The 8,611-nt window shown below is 41.4% G+C and overlaps 1 pseudogene; it reads left to right on the forward strand.

Annotated features, from left to right (window-relative positions):
* Positions 1-6,263: 6,263 nt before the first annotated feature.
* Positions 6,264-7,283, forward strand: LOC132428998 (palmitoyltransferase ZDHHC4 pseudogene; annotated as a pseudogene).
* Positions 7,284-8,611: the final 1,328 nt, after the last annotated feature.

An 8,611-nucleotide genomic window follows, 5' to 3' on the forward strand; every position in this document is an offset into this window, starting at 1 on the left:
TTTTGTTTTGAGATGCTTTGGAGAATTTGTGTATATCCCTTGAGATAGCTGAGCTATAGTACCACAAGGATTGATAACCAGTGACCTGAAATTTTTCTTTTCCAAATTCCAAATTATATCAACAATCAAATAATATACTGACTGTGGTTAACCTCCATTCCCTGAAAGTAATTCTTACAAATCCTTATTCCTTTGTTGAGTAAGAGAACTGGCTTCCAGATATAGTTGTATGTGTTTTGGAAAGATATAGTCTCTCTAAAGCACAAGAAATAGTGATTTTGTTTGTGTCAGAACTCAGTCAGAGCATTTATATGCTCATCTGAAAGAGGAATTTTGTGCAGAAATAATTTATAACATATGCTCCTCACTTGTTTTCAGAATAACAGTGCAAAAATATTCAGTTAAATAACAGTTTTGAACGAAGTGTGGTTTGACTGCTTCTTTTGAAATCAAGAGGAAGCAGAACAGAGTTTGCTTTCTGATGACCTCTGTGTATTGTCCTATTAACCTCAGTGATAACTATTTGGAAAGTACCAGAAAGGCTACTGAAGGACAAATGGATTCACCTAGGTGAGGAGCTTCCCTAACAGCTCAGCCTTAAATTTTCTGTGGCTGGACCAAGCTCTCTTCTAGTTAGCCTGGTGTGAAATGGCAGACCCACCTTTCTAGGTCCTCTGTTCTTTTTCAAATGTTTCTTTGGAAACACCTTGGACTTCCATTTCACATGGTAGATCACAAATGAACTACCGTTTTTTATTTGGAATTCTGCGTGATATGTTTAAAACATATCACAGGGTCTTCAAGTGCTTTCATTTATATGTACAATGATATTGAAGGTTTTTTGTGAATATTTATAGCCAAATTACCCAGCAAAGTACCATTTGAGAGGAAATGCATAATGTTTGTCAACAGGTTGGAGTTTTAGACTCCCATAATGGATCATAGAAAAGTCTAGGTCAAAAGATTCACTGCATCTCTCTCCTACAGGCCTGAGTAGGCCTAAACAGCATCTTCTGATTATCTTCCATCTGCTGACCCTGTCTTTGGTCTCATTCCCATCCCCAAGTGGCTTGTCAACATGGCAAGACTAAAAGGCATCTATTATACTCAAAATGCCATAATCTCTGCCTTGGTTCCACCACTTAGACTCTTGGAATTGAAATACAGCAGAATTGGGAAGCCTGCTGGTAAATAAGTTAGAGTAGGAAATTAGTGAGTGACTTTGGAGTCCAAAAGAGGATGCTTCTAATGCACATATCCTCATGTTAATCTCTTCTCCACTATTCTTAATCCAACACACTTTCCTTTCATTCAATATATCATTTTAAATGGTTGGGGATAATATTAAACCTTTGTTGCACAATGCAGCATGTTGTTCCTACAAGAGTAGAGGGAGAGATCAGAAAAGATAAGGATAGGAGGATGAAAAAAAACTGTTGCAAAAGACCAGTTGAGAAATGTAACATTCAAATCCATTTTAGCTCATCTGCAGTGGGGGGAAAAAAAGCAAGTCTGTGTAAATAGTTAGTAACTTGTTTATTCTTGGAAAAGCCCAGGCCTGTAATGCAATGTAAATAATGTGAGCTTTTGAGGTTGGTTGTTCACAGCTGCCTCGGTAGAGGATGGGATGTCAAAAGTCCTATTAGAGCACATTCCACATGAATCGCAGGCTGCCCAACAACTGTAGTGTGTCACTTTACTAAACTTTAGGCATATTTGCATGTATGAACTGACAATTTCTGGAAGTTAATAAATTTTTGACCATTTATTTTGAAAGACTTCACCCCTTCACTAAAACAGTTTTATCTCCACAAATAATTCAGCCTTTTTTGAAGGCCCTAGCTATCCCACCATCACCCTCAGTACTCATTCTTAATGCATGAAAAAATATTTATTAAGTGTTTACTTTATGTGGACACCAGTCTAGGCTCAGCTGCTTTCAAGTGTAAACTGCCCTCAAGGAGCTTACATTCTAATGGGAGAGACATTCAATATTCAAATGAATGAATAAATCTAGATGCAATGAAAGACATTAAAAATGATGTGAAAAATAAATAAAGCAGGGAAGGGGATAAAGGGTGTTGGAGTGCCATTTTATAAAAGCATGTGTAGGGAAAGGATATGCTGAGTCAGGGAAATTTATGCAAAGATGTGAGTGAGGGAAGGAAGGAGACATGGTGTCTCTGGGTTTCAGGTAGAGGAAGCAGTAAGTGCAAGGCCTTGAGCTAGGAAGGGGTCGGGCACATTTGAGGCACAGCGGAAAGGCCAGTATGGCTGGAGGCAGCAAGGGAGAAGAAAAGTAGAAGGAGGTGAGGTCCGAGAGAAAGCCAGCCAAACTACCCAGAGCCTGCAGGCCACCAGTGGAGATCGACCTCATGTTGATGACATGAGAAGGGTTTGAGCAGGTACATAACATGATCTCAGCTAGGTTTCAAAGGGTCAGTCTGGCAGCCGGGTGGCAAAGAGATTGTAAAAGCTTATGAGCGGGTGCAGGGACACCAGACTGTGGCATTTGCCAAGGGAGAGATGATGACAGTGCTGACCAAGGAAGGAGCAATGAAGATGCTAAGAATGGTCAGATCGAGGAAATTCTTCCAGGCAAAGCCAACAGGATTTGTTCCTGAAGTGCCTGTGGGATTTTAGGGAAAAAAGGTGGTGGGGGGAGTCAAGAAAAACTCCAAAGTTTTCGGCCTAAGCAAGTGGGAGAAAGGTGGTGAAATGAGGAAGATTAGAGGAAGAATGGGTTTATGAGGGCTGGAAATCAAGAGGGAAATTTTGACTTTGCTGGGTTTGAGTTGCCTATTACACATCCAAGAGAAGATGTCCAATTAGGTAGTAGATATAAAAGCCGGAGTTCAAGGAAGAATTTGGAGCTAGAAATTTGGGAGTCATAGATAGCCCTTATATTGTTATCTACAATGTTTTGAGCCCCCTTCCCCCAGGAAACTCGGGGAAAAAGGATTATAAAAGAATATGGAAGCTGATAAAATCAAGTTTTTTAATCACCATCCAGTGCTCAGTCTACTAATCCATTCTTCTTCTCCTCTTCAAGAACGTGGTTTAATTTTCAACAAGAATTTTCAAGGTTTTGAGGGGTTTTCTCCCTTGATATTTACATTTCTTGGTACAAAAATCAAAGAATAAATCACAAAAGAAAATACAAAATCTTAAGGATTGCTCTTCTGGAAGAAAGTTGTTGGTAGCCTAGGACTTTCTTTAAAAGGTTAAAAAAGAAGTTTCAAGATTTTTTTTAAAAACTCCATTTTGTTCTTATAGTGAAAACACTTCTATTTTTAATCTTACCAAGCCTTACAGAGAAAGTGACTAGCAAGTTCTCTACAACATTCTTCTGTCTTTCCCTGAAAGCCAGAGTCAATTTGTCTTTACCTCAGTCAAGGCCTTCCCCAGTACCCAAGTCAATCTTCAAAACAACCATTATGCCTGGAACCTCAGTCCAGCCATCAGTGGCGCTCATATCAGAAGGGCCAGTCTTGCTCTCCAGTGGGCCAGTATACCAAGGGTTAGGATGAATCCCAGAGATGTACACCTTCTTCTGCCTAACCCAGTGTGTGCAAACAGGCCCTTGCCTCAGTGTTTGTTCCCAGTACACAGATTCATAACCCTACTTTGGCTGAACCCCCAGATCCCTTGGCTGGTGTCCTAGAATTATATTTATTACCATAGTTTTTCAAGCATCATTACATACCTAATCTGCTTTGAGACTTACAGTAACCCTGAGAGGTATTATTACTTCCACGGTCACAAGGGTAAGACTAGAAATGTACATGAATGTGTACAGAGAGTAAGATCAATGCTAACTAATTGCCAAGCAAGTAGCACGAACCACACATGCTACAGAAACCCAAATAAGGAAAAGGTGGCAAGAAAGAAGGAAAGAGGAGGGGCTTCCCAGGTGGCACAGCGGTTGAGAGTCCACCTGCCGATGCAGGGGACACGGGGTTCGTGCCCCAGTCCGGGAGGATCCCACATGCCGCGGAGCGGCTGGGCCCGTGGGCCACGGCCGCTGAGCCTGCGCGTCCGGAGCCTGTGCTCCGCAACGGGAGGGGCCACAGTGGTGAGAGACCCGTGTACCGGAAAAAAAAAAAAAAAAGGAGGAAAGGAGTCTCAGATTTTCCTTCCTACAAGTGAACCTGAAGTTCAATTCTGTTATTTTCATAATATTAATACTCGAAAGTGGTTAGGTTTAACTGCCAGGACTTTCACGTCCCATAAACACAACTACATAATCAATCTCCTTCTCTGTATCTCTCTCTCCTTTCCTCTCTCCCCCTACTCTCGCTCTTTGCTAATTACAGGCTAGTCACAAAAATATGTGAATAAGTTTCAGCCAGATCAAATTTAGTTTGAAAGCCTGAAACCTAAATAGGTTACATGCATATGAACGGAAATTTCACTGTATTTGAAGCAGGCTTCAAACTACTACAGAAAGTAAAGGCTGTTCCGGAAAGTATATCACATGAAAAACTCTAGCAATCTGATTCTGGGGTCTTTCAATATTTCTCTATGTGGTCTTGGTGGTGCTGTGTGCAGGGATCATGCACAGTACCCTGCTTTTGCTCCCGACACCTCAGAAGTGGCAGTTGGGTTTTGGCCTTTTTGTATCTTATTGTTCATAATTTGCCCCAACTGCACATGCAAGCAATTATTTTTAGTCCCTTATAGGTTTCTTTGTATTCTGTTGCTGGAGGAGACATTTTCCCAGGTGCAAGCACTCCAGTAAAGGTCCCAGTTCCCAGGTCCCAGCCTATCTCACAGACATAGGTTTTCAGCATGTGAACTTTCTTTTGGACATCTTTTCTCTCCTCAGATGCCTCACTTATTTGCTCTGTGAGTTCATATTTTCATGGATTATCAGTGTCCCTAGCTGGGGGAGGGATGAGGGCCTTCATCTTAGTTTGTGCCTTCTTGCCTAGTTTAGGGGCCAGGAAGAAATTGAAGCACCTCAGGACAGGAAGCTTGGTGTTGGAAGTCTGGACTCAGCCACTCTCATATCTCAACCTGATCAGTGGATCCTCCCCTCAGGGACACCTCAGAAATTCAACATCAGGTTCTGAGAATTTCTGAGGGCTGCTGCTATTTCTGTAATTTTCTAGTGTCTAGTCTGGGGAGGAGTGAGAGAAGTTATTTTTCAGGAACTGGTCAGGCTGACTATATATCCTGTTACTGACTTCCCATCTTTGCTGGCATTCAGCCTCAATTCCATATTAATTTATTCAAAAATATTTATTGAGCATCTACTTGGCTCTTGGATTATGTCAGCAAATGAAACAAAAGCCTTTGCCCTCATGGAGCTTCCCGTGTGCCTGAGAAAGACAGGCAATAAACAGTAGACATAATAAGTGATTAAATTATATAGTATGTTAGAAGATGATAAGTTCTATAGGAAAAATACTTGTAAGGCAGTGTCAGGCAATTGGGAATCAGGGGTTAAGGTGTAGTTCTTAACTTGAAGTGTTCTAAGTCAGGGAAGGACTCACTGAGAAAGTACAAATTAACTAGTATGTTCATGAGAAAACAAACTCACTTCTTATTTTAAAATAAAGTGTATTCTTGTATTATACTTAACACTAATAAATCAGAGAAGACTTAGCTTTCTTCATAAAACCAAGATTATTAAACCATTCTGATTTGCCGGAGACTTACCGTTATTATGTGAACTTAAATTCTTAAGATGTTTCTGAGTTAATAGTATCTGTAAAAAAGAATTTAAAAAAATAATACATTTTCTATATTAAAACTACTTTTCTCATTTTCTGTGAATTTGGGACATATTAAGATTATGTAAGGATCCTGGTGCCAGATCCAGCATCCGAGAGCAGAGTTCCCCAACCCTTGGGCCGCAGACCAGTACCGGGCCGTGGCCTGTTAGGAACCAGGCCAGACAGCAGGAGGTGAGCAGTGGGCGAGTGAGTGGAGCTTCATCTGCCGCTCCCCATTGCTCACATCACCACCTGAACCATCACTCGCATTACCTCCTGAACCACTCCCCCACCTTTGGTGGAAAAATTGTCTTCCACGAAACTGACCCCTGGTGCCAAAGAGTTAGGGACCGCTGTCTTAGAGGAACCATGTCCTGCAGCTTTGGGTGCCACCTGTTGTGCCAGGCGGATGCCACTGCACAAGAGGAGACGCCATTTGAATTCTCTGTGAATGTTTGGAGGAAGAATGCCAGAGCTACCAGCTGAAAACTATCCAAACAAAAGATATATGTAGGCTGGGGACCCTGAATCACCTCCCGCAGGATGGACTTTCTGGTTCTCTTCTTGTTCTACCTGGCTTTGATGCTGATTGGTGTTGTTACAATCTGCATCTGCTCAAAAACCCATTGCTTGAAAGGCCTGGTCAGAGGAGGAGCACAGATTCTTTTTCCTGTATGATTCCAGAATGCTTTTGGACAGCCATAGTAAGATTGCTTCATTACCACTTTCATACATGGAACCACACCTTCGTTATCCTGCATCTCATCTTGCAAGGGATAGTTTATGCCAAATACACCTGGGAAATATTTTGCCTTTGTCAAGAGCTGGAGTTCTCCTTGTATTACCTTTTTCTGCCTTATCTGCTGCTGGTTGTAAACCTGTTTTTTTCGTTTGTTTTTGCCTTAAGTTGTGTAACCAACCCCGGTACCATAACAAAAGCAAGCGAATTACTGTTTCTTCAAGTTTATGAATTCGATGAAGTGATGTTCCCAAAGAACGTGAAGCGCTCCACATGTGATTTAAGGAAACCAGCATGATCCAAGCACTGCAGCATGTATAACTGGTGTGTACATCAGTTTGACCATCACTGTGTGTGGGTGAACAACTGCATTGGGGCCTGGAACACCAGGTACTTCCTCTTCTTCCTCTTGATGGTGACAGCCTAAGCTGCCACCACGGCTGTGGAGAGCACTGTTTCTGGACCAGTTGGTGGTGTCTGACTTGTACCTGGAGACTTACGTCGATGACCTTGGACACTTGCAGGTTGTTGACACTGTCTTTCTTATTCAGCACCTGTTCCTGACCTTCCCAAGGATTGTCTTCTTGTTGGGGTTTGTTGTGGTGCTGAGCTTCCTCTGGGGAGCTACCCATGTTCTGTCTGTACTTAGCCGCCACAAGTGGTAGAGAGGTGACCGAGCCTGGTGCCAACATTGCTCCTAGATGGCCTGGCCCCCATCAGCAGAGCCCGAGGTTTACCACAACATTCACTTCCATGGGCTTTGGAGTAACCTTCAAGAGATCTCTCTACCTGCTGCTGCACATTATGAAAGAAAGAAGAAATAAGGATGGGAAGAATGTGAACTTATGGCTTCAGTCTCACACCTCAGCCCAGTCGAGGATAAACACAGAAATACAAAGACAAACTGGTCTCGATCTTAAAGAGTTATCCTCTTTCCCAGGGGGCACAAAATTCTGAATTGATGTGAGCTCATGAAAATATAGATGAACAGAAAAACAAACAAAAAAGACTAACCAATCAGTTTCTCTGTTGGTTCTCACACAACAGAGAATTCATCTGCATCATCTAGAAACATCATCAAATGGTTATGCTATAAAACCAAATTTCCAGTCACTGATGCAACCACTTGGGAATATATTGTTGACTATGGGAAAGTCAGAAAAAAAAAATCAGTAGACAGAGAAGAAAAACTAGAGAAACAGAGTAAGCAAAGCTAAAATTCTATCGTTACTTGGAATTCACTCTGGAGGCCAAGAAAGGATGTGTCCAGGTTATATAAACATTAGTGAACTTCTCCAGAAATGCGGTTTACTTGATACTTTGCCAAGACAGCCCACTTGGGCTTCTCAGTGTAACCTCCCAAACTGCCAAACTATAATTTTCTAAAAGGTAAAATTATGACTCTCAAACAAACATAAAATAAACATATGTCAAAGAATTTGTTTATTCAATTAATTAATGAGTGTACTAGTAAGAGATTTTGGAGAATATATATGTGCAAATAGGAACATTGAAGTGATTTTGCTAATAAACGCAAAACTGGTTAAAATTTTATAGGTCAATTAAATATAAATTTTACATTTAAAAGTTTTATCTCTATGAGACAATATGCCATTGCATTCCTTTTTTAAATTTTTTTAATTGAAGTATGGTTGACATATAATATTATATTAGTTTCAGGTGTATAACATAATGATTTGACATTTATATACACTATGAATTGATCACCATGATAAGTCTAGTAACCATCTGTCACCATACAAAGTTATTAAAATATTATTGGCTATAATTCATATGCTGTACATTGTATCCCCTTGACATTTATTTTCTATCTGGAAGTTTTGTACCTCTTAATCCCCTGCACCTATTTGGTCCAAAGCCCCTCCCCCTCCTCTCTGGCAACCACCAGTTTATTCACTGTTTCTATGAGACTCTTTCTTCATTTTTTTTTTTTTTTTTTTTTTTTTGCGGTACGCGGGCCTCTCACTGTTGTGGCCTCTCCTGTTGCAGAGCACAGGCTCCGGACGCGCAGGCTCAGCGGCCATGGCTCACGGGCTTAGCCGCTCCGTGGCATGTGGGATCTTCCCGGACCGGGGCACGAACCCATGTCCCCTGCATCGGCAGGCGGACTCTCAACCACTGTGCCACCAGG

The sequence above is a fragment of the Delphinus delphis genome, chromosome 8, assembly GCF_949987515.2.
Source record: "Delphinus delphis chromosome 8, mDelDel1.2, whole genome shotgun sequence".
NCBI classification, from domain to species: Eukaryota; Metazoa; Chordata; class Mammalia; order Artiodactyla; family Delphinidae; genus Delphinus; species Delphinus delphis.